The sequence below is a fragment of the Macaca nemestrina genome, chromosome 4 (genome assembly GCF_043159975.1).
Source record: "Macaca nemestrina isolate mMacNem1 chromosome 4, mMacNem.hap1, whole genome shotgun sequence".
Lineage (NCBI taxonomy): Eukaryota > Metazoa > Chordata > Mammalia > Primates > Cercopithecidae > Macaca > Macaca nemestrina.
In genome coordinates this window covers 100047036-100066087 of record NC_092128.1, presented here as the reverse complement: position 1 = coordinate 100066087, position 19052 = coordinate 100047036, and the positions used below count along the sequence as shown (strand labels likewise).

Genomic DNA, 19052 nt, shown 5'->3' with positions numbered 1-19052 from the left:
GCTAATGAGCTGAAATTCATTTGACACCAGAGGTGCAGGCTACATAGGACAAGATTTATGACTTGACTAAAACACAAACATTCCAGAAAGATCTTTCAATCACAGCTTTAGCCTTGAGGTTATCACATTCGATTTTTCTCACATACATGATCATCTGCTTTCATAAGAGCTTTGTGTTCGCATGTTTATGATGTTGGAGTTGGTGAGAAAGTGACATGATTTCTCATGCTCAGCCTTTGTTCTTCTCCCCTAACTCCAGGGACACCCAAAACATAGGAGAGCCACATTAAGTTATGGGTTTTCATGAATGGTTATATGTATGACAGCAAGTTCATGTTTATTCACTGTTGTAGGATATGAGCTTGGCAGCTGTTTTATTCACAGTCATTTCTTCCTATAGTCAAATGAACAGTTTTCACAGCAGGGCTCAGGGACAGGCACAGTAGCAGGATTTCATGATACGGGGCAGTTTCCTGGCCTAGCTCCATCCTCCAAAGGATGCAAATCTGAATAGGTAGCAGGACACTAGGAGCTTGGGGAAAAGGCTCAGAAAGGCGGACTGGGGCTTTGGGGACCACACTCACAATGCTGCCTAGGATAAGCCTCGCTGGTACAAAACTTACCATCTAGACATTTCTAAATATGTGTTCACTCTTCTGTGCATTTTACACCTGAAAATTACTCAACCAAGCAGGACATTCATAACTTAATCCTCAAGGTTCAAAGCCTGCTAGGTGTCATTTGTGAAGGAAGATTTAAATAATATCGTTAATAGAAGCAATATATCCAGGTGTAAAAAGGCACCTGGTTATCTGATATCCTTTCTATAAATTATGTGTGCCATTATTCTACAGGCTGGTAAGCTTTTTAATGAGAATTGAATATGTTGTCATTTATATCATTCTTTTGGCTTTCAAAGTTCTTTTTTAGTTTTATAATATTATAGATATATGACTGTAAACCAACATGACAGAGAAGAAATTTAGGACTAGAAAAGTCAATGAAAGTCAATGATACATAATGGCAAAATCTCTATTCTTTGAGAGGTGATATTCCAAAATTTGAAGTGATTCTCCATATATGAGGACAATTTTTAAATTTCCATCTTTTTGGCTGAACCATAGCACAAGTCTGCAAAATCTGGGTATAGCTCTCAACCTTATTCCCTTCCTGTATCTTATTTCCCTAAAAGAGAAAGAGTTACTAACTTCCCAGATGAGCCACATGGTAATACTACTAACTCTTGGCATGCAGGTAAACAGTTAATAAATGCTGAATTTAATTGATTCTTAACAAGACAACAAATTGCTTTCAGTTCATCAACCAATCATAAAAATATATAGCACCCCTATGTTCTGGGCTCTATGCTCAGGCCAGCCATTGTACATGAAATAATGACCTTGCAGGTGTAGAGAGGAAAGGCATGAGGTACTCAGGGGTGCTCTGCACTTGCAGCAGAGGGAAATGCTTAAGGAGAAATCTAACATAGACCCCCAAAGAGGGAAGCTGATATTTACGGTGCCTTGAAAGATGCCAAATAAGATTCTGCCCGAAAGAGAGTTTGATCCAACTGAGAGACAAATCTTCTGAAAATGAAAACCACTAGAAAATAAAAGAAGAGCCCTGAATTGTGTGGGACAGGCATGGAAGAGGGCCATGGAATAGGTCCCAAATATTGCATGAGATACATACTAATATATGATTCCTTGCATATCTGAAATTTAAATTTAACTAGGCATCCTGGTCCCTCCTTCCCTCTCTCCCTTCCTCTCCTCTTCTCCCTTCCTCCCTTCTTCCCTCCCTTCCCCACTCTTCCCTTCCCCTCCCCTCCCCTCCCCTCCCCACTCACTTTCCCTCCCCTTTCCTCCCTCCCTCCCTCCCTCTCTCCTTCTCTCCCCACTATCTCTTTCTTTCTTTCTTTCTTTCCTAAATCTAGCAACCCTATGTAGGGGACAGGAAAGACAGACGTAAGAAAGAGTAAAGATAGAGGATGTGGTTGGCCATCTGATCACTGCTTCTACTGGTTGGGGGCCGTTTTGACAGCAATCCAATCTCTCCTTCCTTTTTTGTCCCTGAAACTCTTAAAGAAAATATATGTGTCCCTGTTAATGTCAAAGAGAAAGAGAGGCTGGGATCAAAAAAACAAAATCCTCTTCTTTTTATAAACTTTTTACTCACAGGAGTCTAAACACAGTCTCTATTTCTATACTTCACTAAGCTTTAAACCAGTCCAGAGCTTAATGTTTAAGTTAAATGATGCTATACAAATCATACAATGTCCATATTTCTTCAAGGTGGATAATACTGGATCCTCAGATCCAGACAGAACAGGTGGCTGGGGGCTAGGGTTTCCAGAGACAAAGCTCTGCCAAGAGACTAGGAACCTCTGTGTTGTGCCCCCAGCAGTGCCTTAGAGAAGCCTGACTCACTCCCTGGCAAGGCTCCGTGTCAGCCATCAGTAGAAACCAGGACCCACCTGTGAAACTGAATTTAATAAAATAAACTGTAGCTCTCAATTTCTGTTTTCAATTGTATGAGATTCTCTTCAATATGTGTGAACGCAATAAGATAGTTGATAAATAAAAAGTAAGGCAACTTAGAAGTTCTTGCATTCTCATTGAAAACTATGTTTGTTCAAATCAGGTAACTTAATCAAAAAATTTAGGTGGTCACATGGATTCAGGAAGGAATGGAAAATGCAATATATCCTGACATGAGTGAAGGTTGGTTCTGGAGCTTCCCTGCCATAGTGACTATCCTAGGACAGCAGCTGCAGCTGGTCAATCCATCACCTGGTGAACCTGGCCTTTGTGAATATGACTGACAGCTGTCAGATCTGCCATGTCCGCTCTTGGGATTTAGTGCTCTGAGTCCAAGAAATGAAGGCAGCTCATTCTTTTTAAGAGAAAGAAAATACGTGGTCATGTTAGATGGATTACTACATCCTCTAATCCTGAGATGATCCAGCTGGCTCAAAAAGGAACACCTCTCTTTACAGAGGCAGAGCATCAAGTAGGACGTCATTGAGAAAACACATGAAATGGGTCCTTCCCAAGGCACAGAGGGTTTCAGTGTTTATGGTGCGACCATGCAGAATGGTGGCTGATTCTTTTCAAAAATAAAACTGAACATTTTATCCTAAATAAGCATCATCTACAAGAGAATAGCCCCCAAGGTAGGCACAATACATGCCACTTATATCCCTGTTGACCAGAACATTTTTGGAATTTCTCTTTTGGAACTACCTTAATATATACCACCCTTTCTTGTGAATATCCTTAAATGCACACTTCTTGAAGTGTGGGCTGGTCATTCAAAACAGAAACTTCAAGATGCTTGTTGAAGACTGCAGACAGCATCCCCATCTCGGACCAGCTAAGCCAAAATTACTAAGAGTAGGGACATGACATGTAATTTAATCAAGCCCCCTAGATGATTTTAAAGCACATACTAAAGTCAGAATCACTATATGTAGAAATATACATAAGTTTGTTTTTTTGAGAATGGATTTGAAAGCGCATGTTATTTCAGCAAACAGACATACATTATTTGGAGCCAAGACCAGTAAGTAAATGGGGTGAGTGACCAAACTAGGAAAAACATTTGAGACAAAAACGAGGCATGATCATAAGATAATAGGATTTTCACTGTGACTTGCTCTGAAGGAATTTTAGAAGAGACATTCCCAACCCGCTCTGAGCAATGGGAACTTGGCAGAAATCAAAGCAGAGCTTCCCAAGATGACTGATGGGAAGAGACCATGCCCATGAAACAGATGTGTTAAAATAACATCTATGTTAAGACTTTATAGTTACATCTCAAGTATAATTAAACTGTTAGCACTGTGACTACTGGAGATGGGTTCCATCCTGTCTAGTCCTATCCCTACTATCCACAGTCCACACACTGTGCTCCCATATATGTGAGGCTATGTGAACGTTATGTTTTCAGCCCAACGGCCTCATCACCCTATGTTCATCCTCTGCACTCATCAAACCAAATGACTTGCAGTTCTGTAAGTGTATGCCCTCTAATATGCCCATCATTTTTACGTGGTCTTATTTTAAGATCCTGAATTCTCTTTCAAATGAGGCAGATCATATGTGGGTTAAGAAGGCAGGCTCTGGACCCAAACTGCCTAGGTTTGAGGCCAGATCTGTGGGAATTTAAGGAAGTTATCTATTTCTATACTCCTCAGTTTTCTTAATCTTTAAAATGAAAATGATAATAAAAGTACCTACCTCATGGGGTTGTTGTAAGAGCTAAATGAATAAATATGTGTAATATGCTTGCAACAGTGCCAGGCGCAGACAGCCAGTCACTTGCTATGAGCTATCACTGGATTCCAGAGAAGGTCTCCTCTGTACAGAAGGAAGGGTTAGGCCCATCCTTTGCTGTGTTCTTAGAGCTCCTTTTACATATCTTCATTAGAAAACTTATCTCACCATGTTTTAAATATTTATTTGCCATTTTTTCCTAACTGTTCTGTGGAGCAGCAATTTTGTCTTCATCATTCATGTATTTCCAGGATTTCTCCCAATGTCTGTCACAGAGTAAATGCAGATACCCCTTGTTATCTCAGTCTAGCCCATTCCTAAAAAACGTGTAGGGCAGCAAAGCTTCAAACAGCAAGAGCCTATATTCCATTACTTTACATATAAAAACAAATCATTTTTAGAGAATGCAAAAATATCCATTTTCCAAATATTACTAAAATGCCCCTAAATAATTACTTGACAATCTAATAACAATCTTTTCACAATATAAAACATTTAAAAACCAATTACCTAATTGTTTAACACTTAATGCTTTAATGAGCAGGTATATTTGTGTGCAGTCTACAGCTGAATAAATAGGAATTTCATTAGCCTTCTACACTGAGCATTATTATAATAAAAATAAATAATGCAGTGATATTACCAAAGATTTGAGAGTTACTATCTAATTGGACCTGAGTTGGTAGTGCTCCTAGGCTCCTGGCCTGAACAAATACTGAAGGGCTAAACCCTCAGGGAAAAGGTAGGGAAATTACAGATATAATGTGCTCTATGTTTAAACATGCAGCTGCTCAGGAGAACACAGATATGAGAGAAGCCCACCCTTCGTCTTTCAGCACCCTGCTACTCAGAGTGTGATCATGGGGCCAGCAGTATTGGCATCATCTTGGAATTTGCTAGAAATGTGGGATCTGCAATTCTAAGGGGATTCATAGAAACATTAAAGTTTGAGAAGCTGCCACACATGAGAGAATGTGTCATAGCTGGTTTCTAATTGGGAACGGCTTTTAGCAAGTCCTGATAGCAAATATTCAAATAGTGAGTATTCGGAAAACAAGAGTGCCTGTGCTCGTTACATGTTTGCAGAATGAGATACAGAATATGCCTGTGGACCCTTGCTCATCAATCCAGTTACTGTGGGACTCTGAGTAGGTTATTACACTCCTTTGCATCTCATGTTTCTCAATTTTCAGTAAAACTGGAGTTATACAAATGGGCTATTTTAATAAGGCTGTTTCACAGATTAGACAAGATACCACATGTGAGACTTGGATCATCGTGGCAATAGCTTCTCATTTATTGAGTAGCTACTCTGTGCCAGGCACAGTCCTGAGGGTTTCTCTCCTATTGCCTCATTTAAGTCTCTAAACAATGCTCCAAGGTAAGTGAATGCTATTATTTTAAAGAGAACCACTAAATAGCATAAGGTCTCAGAGCTAGTAAGTGGCTGAGTCTAGACTGGGGCCACCCCTAAGTACTGTGCTTCACTCCTTTTCCAGTAGATACTAATCAGTGCTAATGCCTTTGTTGGCTCTCAAAATTCTGCAGTTTGATTAACTATTAGATTATCTGAATGGCCTTCAGTTTTCTTTGCTAGGACTCAACACCTTAACATCTCTTTTGAATGAACTGAATTCCATCAACGAACTGGCAAATGTGAACTTTGGAAAAATTTGCCTAGGATGGAGTGACATTTGGGGTCTCTCAAATATTTCCCCGTGATTTGGAATCACATGTATTCCCAAATGATCTGGTTTATTTCCCAATGTATTTTTCAATTTTAAGGAAGGCTTCTCAGCATTCTGCAAAGCTTCAAAGAACAGTAGGGTGACAGCTGCAGTGAGAGACAGGAAGCATAATCCTTAAATGAGTTTGCTTTATAGTCAGATTATCATTGCCTAGATAAACACAAGTTCCTTTATGTTCAACACAAAGACATTTACAGAATATTGTGAGTCCTCTGTAAACAAGGTTTCCAATTATTGAAAGAACAAAGCTTTTATAATCCCTCCGCAGCTGGTATATGTTAAGTTTTTACTTAATAGAAATAATTTAAAAACCTGATTTAGCAACCTCCTACACAGGGCAGCTAGATTGCTGGATTTTCTGACAGATAGATCAAGTAGGGGAGAAAAGGCTTTTGATGGGGGGATTTGTGCTGCTGATACTGCGGCAATTTCATCCACAAAAAATAAATATAGATAATTCCTTTTTAATTAGAAATCAAGGATCCTCCATTGAAAAGGAGAGAAAGAAAATTCAAGTACTGAAATTTACACTCTTGCAGTCAAAGTGCAGAGCATAGAATGAAAACTGAGCAGACTCTAAAATCTCCCATTTCTTTCCATTTAGAATCTAAGGCCTAATTTTTTCCTCATGGCATTTCTTTAACACTTCTGGAAATCTAATAGGGCACTGACAAGGTGAATTCCTTCCTGTCTTGAATAGAATGTATTATAAAAGTCCACTGGTCAGTCTTTCTGTAATAAATCTCCTTAAAAGGTAACCAATTGCTTTGCTAAGTTTTGCACATACACACAAGTTGGATACTTCAGCAACCTGATCGAAACAGTCTGTGAACTTACAGATGCACATAAGTAGATCAGCTTAGGGGTGCTCAAGACCAAAGCAGTTCCCAATCATTTGGTTTATTTTCTGGCTTCACTTCTGCCCCCCCAAATTTTCCAGAAATTATGATTATCAGTGATAATATTAGAGCAAACAAACATAAAATATTTTCTTTAGGCCAGTGGTTCTCAACTGGGAGGGGAGGTGATTCTGCTCCTCAAGGGACATTTGTCAAAGTCTGGGGAAATCTTGTCATATTGTTCTCTGCTCAGAATTCCCCACTGGCTCCCCAATGCCACGTGGTCAAACCTACACAACTCAGCGGGACCTTCCCAGATCACTCTACTTAAAAGTGGGACCTCCTGTCCTTGGCATACCTCGTCTCTCTTCTTTGGCTTATTTTTTGCCTCATGACAGTTTTGACTGTCAGGACTGGGGGGAGGGTATTCCTGGCCTCTAGCAGGCAGAATCCAGGGATGTTAATAAACAGCACACAGTGTATGTGACAACCCCCTACAATAAACAATTATCCCTCTAAAATGTCAATAGTGCCAAGGTCAAGAAACCCTGCTTTAAACTGGAAGAACTTTGAACTGTTAAGTATTCCCAAGAAAGAATATTAGAAACTTTTTTTAAACCAAAAATGCAAATAAGCAACAAAAACTTTAAATACATTAAGTAAAATGGAGTAAAAGGAAGGCAGCAGGAAATATTTGCTTTCTATAGTGCTGATAATACATAAAGGTAGCTTTTAAGAAAAGACAGTACTGGTGAAATACCTCCAACTACTCAAGGAAATATATCAGATGAATACAAAATGGAACAGACTAAAATGTCAGTAAGATTAAAAAGGGAACCTCCTCCCTCCCTGGAAAAATTTTAAACAATGTTAAACTACAAAAAACACTAAAGAAATTTCTTTCTTGGGAGTGATCAGCCATGCTATGCATACATGTGAATTAACGTTTGAATTCCTTACAGCTATGGGACTCCACACCTCACAGCATGTAGCTTTGAAATTTTGCCCTGATTGCTGGGTTGGAAATAAGACTTCCGCCACTCACAGCTTTCTCAGATCCCAGAAGATGTCTCAGGAAGGAGTGGCTAAAGCACCGTCTAATGGCTGTCCAGGATGGGGCTCAGCGAAGTCCTGTTTTCTCAGGGTTCATTACATAAATACTATAAACAATATGTATTAAAATCATAACAGAGGAAGGCAAATTGCCAACATTATTTATATTTAGATTTTAAAAGTAATGGAAGGGCAACTACACCCAGACACACTCATACAAATGCCCATGCCTCATGCATTGAGCCCTTTTGCTACTGGTTCTGATCTTTCTCCAGTTCAGTCCTATTGACCTTGACCCAGAACTCCACTAAGGGCAGGGCCAGGAGGAGCAGAGGAGGAGCCAACATTTAACAATGCCTTCAGTGTGGATGTTTCAGGTCTCCCAACAAGCAAGCCACATGGATATTGTGATTCCCATCTTGCAGATGGGAAAAAGAAGGCCTGTATGGTTAACATTACTTGAAGATCATGCAGAGGCATGGAGATGAGATCCAAACCACGTCTAATTGACTCCAAAGCCTATAATCTTCTCCTACACCAAAAGGAAGGGAAATTGCCCAAGGATAACAGATATAACGTACTTATAGAGAACATTGACTGTGCTGTTACAGATGGGTTGATATGAAATTGTGGAAACTCTAAAACATGGCCATTCTGGAGACCTGGGTAGACTGATTGGTACTCACCGTACCCAATGGCTTACCCTTCTTTACTCTTCACCCCAATGAATGCTACCACCCAGGGTATCATCCACTCAATGCCCAAGCTATACATCATCATCTCTGACTCCTCCCTCTTCTCAACCCCACTTGCAATCTGCCACGAAGTCTTCTTCATTGTATGCAATTCCTTAATCGCTTTTAAAATGGTCCCTTTCTCTCCATGTCCACTGGGCTATCTACTCATCTGGACCATGAAAGTAGTCTTTTTACTGGTCTCCCTATATCCTTTTATCACCTTCCAATCTATCTTTCACACTTAAGTCAGAAAATGCAAGTCTTGTCACATTGCTCTCAGCTTAGAATTCTTCACTGGTTCCCCACTGCTGCATGGTCAAACCTACACAACTCAGTGGGACCTTCCCAGACCACCCTACTTAAAAATGGTAACTCCTCTCCTTGGCATACCCCATCCTTCTTTTCTGGATTATTCTTTCCCCATGACATTTATCATCATCTGATATACTATATATTTTACTTGTGTGTTATGATGATCAATTTTATGTGTCAACTTGCGGGGGCCATGGGATTCCCAGGTATCTGATACACATTATTTCTGGTTATGTCTGGGAGGGTGTTTCTCGAAGAGATTAGCCTTTGACTCAGTGACTGAGTAGAGCAGATGGCCCTCCCTAGTGTGGGTTGGTACTATCCTGTCCATTGAGGGCCTGAATAAAACAAAGAGGCAGAAGAAGGTTGTATTCATGCTCCCTTTTCCTGATTGCTAGGGCAGGAACACTGATCTTCTCCTGCCCTTAGTATTCTTGGTTCTTAGACCTTCAGAGCCAGACTGGAATCAACACCATCAGTTCGAGAGCTCTCAGGCCTTCCAACTACACCACCTGTAACACATACACACACACACACACATACACACACACACAAATTGGTTTTATTTCTCTGAAGAACTCTGATGAATACATTTTTTTCTACCAATATCTTCCATTCAAATGGAAACTATACAAGGGCAAAGATTACTGTGCTTTGCTTACTGCTATATCTCTAGAGTCTAAAACAGTCCTGGCCCTTTCCAAGTGCTCAATAAATATTTATCGGATGAACACATGAATGACATCTAGGATCTTCCCTGGATGGTCCTTGCTTGTGTGTGCAGAATATGTTCTTACTGACACACATGCTCTTGCCCCATGACATCCTCACCCCTCAGTTCTTCATGTTCCTCATACATAGCTTCTGCAGTTTCTGAAGCACACCCTCAGCTTCTCATACTTCTAGGATATTCTTTGATGGGGTTATGTCCTCTGCCTGGAATTCTAATATTTGTTCTTCAGTCCCTCTATGCCTTAGCCTGGCAAAATCTCACTGATTTTAAAAGTAAGAGCTGAAATGCTGCCATCTTGGGGAAGTCTCCTGCCTCTGAACTTTATAAAAGGTCTGAGTTAGGGCCATGGCGATCTTACTGGAATTGGGATTGTTGGCTTTTATGAGCTCTCGATGTGAGCTCCTTGAGGGAAGGGCTCCTGTTTCTTCACCTCTGTTGTCCCAGCATATTGCTCACGGTGTTCACAAAGCTCAATCTCATGGCATAACATGAGTGAAAGGCAGGTTTGCTTGATGCTCCCAGATCCCTTTCTGGGGCTCACTGAAATTTCAAAAGGGGTCTCCATGGGAAGACTGGTATTGGTGGTAGCTCGCACCTTGAAGCTTTATGCTTCCAAGCTACAGGACAAAACTTGTTCCCCTGTCTGCTTTCTGAATCTCCAGAGTGAAGACTGAAGACCACAGGCAACAACTGTGATTTTGAGCCAGTGATTCTGCTAATCCAAGTCCCTCACATTCTTTAGAGGGTGGACACGTGAAACAACATAAACCACCCAGATGCTCTGCCCCTGGAATTTGCGACTTGAGTAGAAACCATTAAATGAAGCTGTTAGAGTTGATTCACATGTGTGGCAGAGTCTAATGACAACAATAACAACAATAATCATTAATAGTTATTGAGAACTTACATACCAGGCATTGTTCTAAGCACTTTCTTTACATATATCAACCCAGTCAATCCACATGATTACCCAAGAGGTAAGATCAGTTACACCCATTTCCAGAAGACTAACTGAGGCACAGAGAAGCAGGGTGCAAAGGGGCAGATTGGATTACCCTGAAACTCTGACGCTAACCATCACCTTTTACTGCCCAAGGTGTATCAGTTTTGCTTTAAATCCTTCCTCAAGCCCTCTGACCAGCTTTTCTTTCCATCCAGGGAATTTCCTCATATCCTTCTAACCACAATTGGTCCACCCTCCTAGGCCCTGCTTTTTATTGCTAAGTTTAGTGAGAATGGACTTTTATTGCTTACAACAGAATTCTAAGTGATATTTCCATTCAATCAAAATCTCCAGGGCTGGAGCCAGGGTGTCTGTAAGGTTTGCCAGGCTCCACAGGTGATTCTGACTCACACCCAGGACTGAGAACTATGACTTTGGGCAGCAGTTCCAAAACCCTGAGAGAATAAACATTATCCTAGAAGCTTAGGACACCTTCCCAGCACCTTCCCATGGATTTTGATCCATTCTCACAGTAGGCTTCCAGGAACACCCAAAAGCTCAGCCATGAGTAGCACTCCTATATCCAGCCCTCCTTCCCAGCAGCCCACTTTCACCCACTCTTCTTTGCTACATCTTCCTTGGCACCATGATTCCTTGGCTCCATATGTTGGCTCCCAAAATCCGCCTTAGGCCCTCCTTGTTTGGACAACCCAATTAGGCATACTTTTCTGGCACTAGCCTGGCACTCTGTTGGCTAGAGTTTTTTGTACTCATCTTTGGCATCCTGGAGCCACAGGTCCAGGTGAAATGAATGTTTTCTTCCATCCAGCCAGATCCCCAGGAGGCCATATTGGCTGGGCTGGCTGGCTGGCCTCCCAACCAGGGCCAGAGAATCAAACCTGATGGGCTGACTTGTCCATACTTCTGATCGACCAGATACGGATTTTGCTTTAAAATAAAAAATACTGTAGAGGAGATTCAAAATCCAGGATTTAATCATGAAGAGAAATTTCATCTTCACATCTAATCTCACGTTCCTCCAGCTTCCAATTATGCATCTTCCTTTCTTTTGGTCTTCAGTGCAAATGAGAATCTGAGAATATTCTCTACAGAATAAGGCTTCCATTATTAAAAGCCATCTCTGTGCCACTAGATTGCCTGTTCTTCCTCAAACTAAATAATCCTTGTTCCTTTGACCTTTTCTAATAGGTCCCATTTTCCAATCCTTAATTCATCTTCATTATTCTCCTCCAAACTCTCTTTAAATTCTCCACATACCTCCTAAGCCCAAAGAGCTTGAAGTACCCAATAGAATCGAATCAAATCAAGGGAAAACTAATGCTGCTGTTAAATTTCTAGAGGAAAAAAGATTGGGTGAGTACACTCATTTAATTCCTCACTCTTGTTAGTAAATTCCTTCTGTCAAAGCTTAGTGGTATTTGGGTTAAGTGGTACTATACGTACTTTGGAAAAGGCAAAGTGTCTATCATTCTTAGTCTTCTCCCAGAAGTTACTTTTTTCTCTCTCTCCTAGAAATGTAAGAGTATTAAGTGTTCAAAGTGATGGATAAAATTAATCTACCTAAAGAAAAACAAAGGAGAACAGAATCTGGGAGATGGTAGAAATTCAAGGCTTGTCTATTTTTGCATTATAGCTCCCTATGGAGTCTTGTTAGACAGGTTTTCTCTCAATCACCTCCCCACAAAGGAATTTTAATATTACATATAGACTGTATATCTGTTTATGTTCTATATAGGTATTTGTGCTTTATACATATAAATAGTAAGAGGTTTTTTTTAAAGAACCAAATTTCTCCACTTTAGGGGTGATATTGCCCCCTTTGAGAACTCATTGTCCCCTGATATCGTCATGACCTTCAGAATGCTTTTACATATATTCTCCCACCAGGAAGGTGGAAATGTATCTTTGCCTTCTTCTTATAGACAAGGAAGCTGCAGTTCAGAGTGTTAACTAATTTGCCCACAGTCCTGCATAGGGATAGCAGCAGATTCAGAGTTAAAACCCAATTCCTGATATCAGGGCCAGCACTCATTGCTCTATATCGTATAAAATCCAGGAGCCTGTTCTCTATTTTTTTTTTTTTTTTTTACAGATTACCTACTTTAGCATTTCTGAAGCAAGCACTCCTCCCAAAATAATTCCCAACATGGTAATAAAGAGTAGAAGTGCCTTATTAATGCTTGTCTTTGCTTTCAACTATTCTTTTTCAGAAAAGTTCTCTATTCCACATTAAAAATTCTTGAGCATGGCTTATAGTGTTTCCAACAGCTCTCATGCCAAGCCATCCTCCTGCCTGTCAGGGTTGTGCACCCAAGAGAATGTCTTTGTTCCATGGGCCAGAGCACATTCTGCCACTCTTCTCACACAGTCTTCATTTTTTCTTCTTGATGTTTTATAACGAAAATTTTCATACATACAGAAAGGTTGAAAGACTTTTACAGTAAACACCCATATATACATCATCTAGATTCTACAGCATTTTTACTATTCTTGCTTTATAGCATATATATTTTTTCATTCCTCTATCCATTCATCAATCCAACTTTAAAAACAACAGACTTCAGAGTTAACTGCAGATGTAGCACTCTTTCCTCAAAGGCGTTGGCATACGAATTATTAATCAGAATTCAAGAACATACAGGATGCTAATACCAGCCTTGTTCCTGAAATTAAAGTCAGTTTGGCTTCCATGTTCAGATGTTGCTACCAAATAAACAGATCCCACGCACCCCTTTAACTTCCTGTTGATGGAGCGCTGTGCCACCTTTGCTAACAGGCTTCCATGTCTTGATGGGGAGAAAGTGACCGTCAGAAAGCAGGTCAAAGAACACCTGCTTCTTGTAACTGCTTTGGCCTCTTTCATCAATTTATGCAAGTTAAACATGAAGGCCAAATCATCTCTCAAAATGGCTTGGGATCAAATTCATCCTAAATTCCAAGGCTGAAACTCCTTATTTTTCCCCACTAACATTTATGTAGTACTTGGGAGATGGTAGAAATTAAAGACCAATGCTTCTGATATATAAATGTCAGGCATGGTTCTAAGTGCTTTACATATATTAACCCAGTCTTTTTTTCTTTCTTTCTTTTTCTTTCTTTCTTTTTTTTTTTTTTTTTTGATGGAGTCTTGCTCTGTCTCCAGGCTGGAGTGCAGTGGTGCAATCTCAGCTCACTGCAACCTCTGCCTCCTGGGTTTAAGCGATTCTCCTGCTTCAGCCTCCTGAGTAGCTGGGACTACAGGCATGTGCCACCACACCCAGCTAATTTTTTTAATATTTTCAACAGAGACGGGGTTTCACCATGTTGGCCAGGATGGTCTCAATCTCCTGACCTCGTGATCTGCCTGCCTCGGCCTCCCAAAGTGCTGGGATTACAGGCATGAGCCACTGTGCCTGGCCTAACTCACTCTTTAAAAGTTACTTTTAGCATAACACCAGGGGTCAGCAAACTTTTTTCTAGCAAGGGCTATAAAGTAAATATTTTAGGCTTGGAATCATATAGTTTCTGTCTCAAGTACTCAGCTCTGCCATGGTAGCATGAAAGCAGCCATAGACAATATATAACAGAATGAGTAATTGCTGTGTTCTAATAAAACTTTATTTACCAAAACAGTCTCCAGGATATAGCTGACCAACGCCTATGCTAGACTAAAAAGCATGAGGGTCCATTCTCCAAAAACCAGTTTCAGGACATCTTATTGTTAGCTCAAAACACAGAGCTTGCCAATGCCTCAAAGGCCTTTTTATTTAATGGTGGGTCAAATCATTCCTTGTTCATGCTCTTTCATCTTTTAATGCAGTTGGAGAAGAGAATCATTAATTTTTAAGCTACGGCATACTGATGCCAACTTAAGATATCACAATGAACTGAGACAGAAAATGGCGAATTACATTTTTAAGCAACTGAGACTAATGAAACACTAAGGAGTCTGAGCTGCATCCTTGAATTGAAAGGTGTTGATGAAGCATCATTAAGCTTGGTGTTTGAGAAGCCATGGAACCCTGAGAACTATGACAGAGCAAAGGACAACCAGAGTAGTGTAATTACAGACTTGGTAGAAATACCCAGGGAGATCCAAGAACATTCATCAAACAATCGATGCGTAATTACCTAGAAGGATGCAAGGTGCTGGATGGCAACCAAATATGCCTTTGTTGGGCTGTGCCAAGGCTATTTAATTTCTTTCCACAGAATATGGGGAAATGACACTGGCCATGTAAATAAGGAGGAAGAAAAAGATACCATCACTGAAGCAAAGTTTGCTATTGTGTCCAACCAGACAGAGACGTGGTGTACTTAGAGCTAATGTCAAGTGAGATTGTGATTTGCTAAAGGACATAGCCAAAGAAGATTATTACCAATGGCTCAGTCAGCATCAGCCAGATGCCAGGCAAGTGGTAGACTGAGGCAAGGAGGTGGGCCTGGGAGAGCACCTGCTCTGGACTGGCTTTTATTAGCAAATTCGTTATCTAAAATCCTGAACTGAGAAATGCTCATTAAGCACACAGAGGATGGACTGAGTGAAGAAACTAGCATCTTGGAAAACAAATGCAATTAAAGCATTTCTGACATATGATAATGAGTTTAGTATTTTCATTGAGGCAAGAGTCCATTAAAAGCAGGAGGAAATCTAGCAAGGATTTGTGCATAGCCACAGATAAGGAAAACACCTAAAAGATCCCAAAAGAGCTGGAATTCATCATAGTATATGCTGAATATGAATGAACATGAATCCTCATATTAAGACTGAATTTGAGGCGGGGCGTGGTGGCTCACGCTTGTGATCCCAGCACTTTGGGAGGGTGAGGCAGATGGATCATCTCAGGTCAGGAGTTTCAGACCAGCCTGGCCAACATGGTGAAACCCTGTCACTACTAAAAATAAAAAAATTAGACAGGCATGGTGACAGATGCCTGTAATCCCAGCTACTAGGGAGGCTGAGGCAGGAGGCTTGAACCTGGCAGGCACAGGTTGCAGTGAGTCGAGATCATGCTACTACACTCCAGACTGGGCAATAGAGTGAGACTCTGTCTCAAACAAACAAACAAACAAAAAACTCTGAATTTGAAATAGCTTTGTTAATTAGTAACACAAACATAACATTAGAAGTATAATACCAGAAAACAGAGGGTAGAGGCAGGAGATCAGGCTTAATCAAGTACTGACCCCACCCTTACAAGCAGGATTCACATTTGGTCTCTGCAGCATAAGAGAGTATAGGAAAGTTTGAAATAGCAAAGAAGAAAGAAAAAATATTTTTAAAGGGTGGAAAATAACATCTAGGAGGAAGTACATCTGGGAAAAATAAAGAAGGCTATGGGTGCCTACACTGAAATCCATGAATAGTCTAGCCCGAGTGCTAAGCAAATAGCAAGCACTACCAGGAGGCAAGAGCATCTTGAGTCTTCTATCCCTAGGGATTAGGGAGAAAGGATGAAAGAGAAAGCAGAGAGAAGCAAGCACAGTCCTTAGAACAGTAGTTCTCACACCTGAGGGGGCATCAGAATCCCGTGAAAAGCTCGCTAAAACACAGATTGCTGGGTCCCATCTCCAGGGTTTGTAATTGAGGACATGTGGGATGGGCCTGAGAACCTGCATTTCTCACCTGTTCCCAGCTGATGCTGGGATCACACTCTGTGACTCACTGGATTAGAAGCCCAGCCATGGATATGAACTGTCTGGGTTGGAATCTGGCCTTTGCCCCTCTTGTGCTTCCTGTCTCATTTCCTCCTGTGTAAAGTGAGAGGGATAACAAGCCCTATGGGATTGTGGTGGGAGTAGCGTCTGTAAAAACTATGCAGCCGGTGCTCAGGGCACAGGAAGTACTCCTTATGTGATAGCTGTCATTTCTGTTAAAAGACTGACAATGAGTAAATAATTAGGTAATATCATTCAGTGTAGTCATATTAAAATTGAGGCTGTCTGAGATTGCATCATCCACATTTTTTCCAACGGAAAGCAGAATCAAGGTCAGAAATCTACGTCCAAGCCTCTCAGTGCTCGGTTGGACAGGCCACACTCCAGTAGGAGACACAGCTTATCTGGAGCCAAGTATAACCTGCCTTCATCAGCTTTATTTCTCAGTTACAGTTTAACCAGGTGAGCAAAAAGTGAAGCATGTCTTTAAATCCTCACTATAGCTCCAGCATTATGCACCTGCTCCTTTTCCTGGAGAACCCTGGTTACACCCCAAAACTTGTGGGACCTGACCTCTGAGTCACAGAGCAGACTTAATATGGGGCTGCTGTAGGTAGCAACTCCTATGGAGGTGTGACATTTACGCTGTGTTTGGATGAGTAAGGCTGGTGTTACAAAAGCCAGTGTCTCCGCATAACCACTGTGTCTCAGTTTGGATCCCCTCTCACTACCACCACCTGAGATCAATGAGTAATGGGATCTTGGGTTCCAGCTGTCATAGGCTAGAGGAAGATGGCAGAACACATGTTGTAATACATGATGCTATCAGTTATTCTTTTTTTCTAAAACAATGAACAATACCACATAGTATTCCAACTCTAGTAATTAAGGGAATACACATTTTCAACGGAGATGTTAAGAAATAAAAATCAGCCAGGCGTGGTGGCTCACGCCCGTAATCCCAGCACTTTGGGAGGCCAAGGCGGGCGGATCACTTGAGGTCAGGAGTTCGAGATCAACTCGGCCAACATGGTGAAACCTTGTCTCTACTAAAAATACAAAAATTAGCTGGGCATAGTGGGCACCTGTAATCCCAGCTACTCGGGAGTCTGAGGCAGGAGAATGGCTTGAACCCAGGAGGTGGAGGTTGCAGTGAGCCGAGATCATGCCATTGCACTCCAGCCTGGGCGACAGAGCAAGACTCCGTCCAATAAGAGAGAAATAAAAGAAAAGAGAAGAGAAGAGAAGAGAAAAAAGAAATAAAAATCACCCAGAGAGATTAAAGAATCTTCTCCAGAAACGTTGCCTATTATCAATCACTGTTTAATTTCCCATTTATCCTCCTCATTCTACTTTTACCTCATCTTATGTCTTGGCATACGCACTGTTCTCTGGTGGCCCTCTCCAGCTCACCTCACCTGCTCCCCTTGGCTCTGAACTCCGTAACAGCTTGGTCTCAACAGCCCTTACCCAGTGCTTATGATTTCACCTTGGAAATGTCTAAATATGTTTAGGTGCACACTTGCGGGGTCTGTATTATTTTAGAAGAAGTTCAAAGTATTCCAAAGAGAGTGAATTTGGGGGCAGGGGGAGTATGCATTTTGGTAGCTCACAGTACTTGTCAATAAAAAAGAAAGTTTTTAGTTTTTTTTTTTTTTTTAAAGCAGAAAACATTTGGTTCTATCTTTAGGGGAAAAAAAATCATATGTCAAAATTTTGTTTCTAACATTGGTTTTACTAGATTTTTCTCCTGTACTACATCAAGTCTAAACCCAAAGCAAGTCCAGTTCGGAACAAAACTCCATCAAGAAAAAGGGCAGACGGCATTAGTGAGTGAGGTGACAGCCTGGAAGAATAACGATGGGAAAGTCCTTCATTCTTGACTGTGTCGACATTAAGGGGGAAAAAAGAGACAAGTGGAGAAAGCCTAGGATGAAAAGAATAGGAATATTTTTTTCTGCAAGGGAAGAAATAGCCTTCTGATTACTACACATAAAGCCAATTAAAAGGTAATGAGATTGATTTTTATTTGTGGCTTGTAGAATCAATCTCATTATTTTAAGACATACCTTGTCGAGATGTCTTAAATCAGTAGAGTTTTCACATTCCTCCAAATGCACTTTGTTTTAAAACATTTATTTCAATAAATAAAAGAAGAAAAGGGAAAGAACTGTGGAATAGTAGAAAATCCCTCAGAATTCACTTAAAATCTGTGATTCAAAATGTATTGAGTTAGTTGAAAATGATATGGTCAATCAATATGGCTTGTTAAGATCTTCCAGACATGCCTAAGGCAAGATAAATGCCCTCAAGCTACAAGATTGTGAAGTCTAGATATGATTAATACAATTTTAAAAAGCATAATGAAGAAATGGAATGCTTTTGAAGGCTTACAGGAACAGTTTTTAGAAATAAAGATAGAAAAGAGTAAAAGCAGTAGATATTTAGAACACCAAAAACCAGCAAAGAAAATGCATAAAAGAGGGTAGGAACACTTAAAGCATTGTTTAAAAAATGAATACAATTCACTGGAAGGTAAAATAAGGTAGTGAGATACTACTCCAACTTAAGATTGGCCACTGCTGGCCGGGTGTGGTGGCTGATGCCCACAATCCCAGCACTTTGGAAGTCCGAGGCAGGCAGATCACCTGAGGTTGGGAATTCAAGACCAGCTGGGCCAATATGGTAAAACCCCATCTCTATTTAAAAAAAAAAAAAAATATATATATATATATATATATATATGCATATA

At 40.6% G+C, this 19052-nt stretch overlaps 1 protein-coding gene across 10 annotated transcripts in view; it reads right to left on the bottom strand.

Annotated features, from left to right (window-relative positions):
• LOC105475787 (chimerin 2) overlaps positions 1-19052 on the bottom strand; it is a 314261-nt gene that overhangs the window by 121927 nt on the left and 173282 nt on the right. The window lies entirely within an intron of this gene.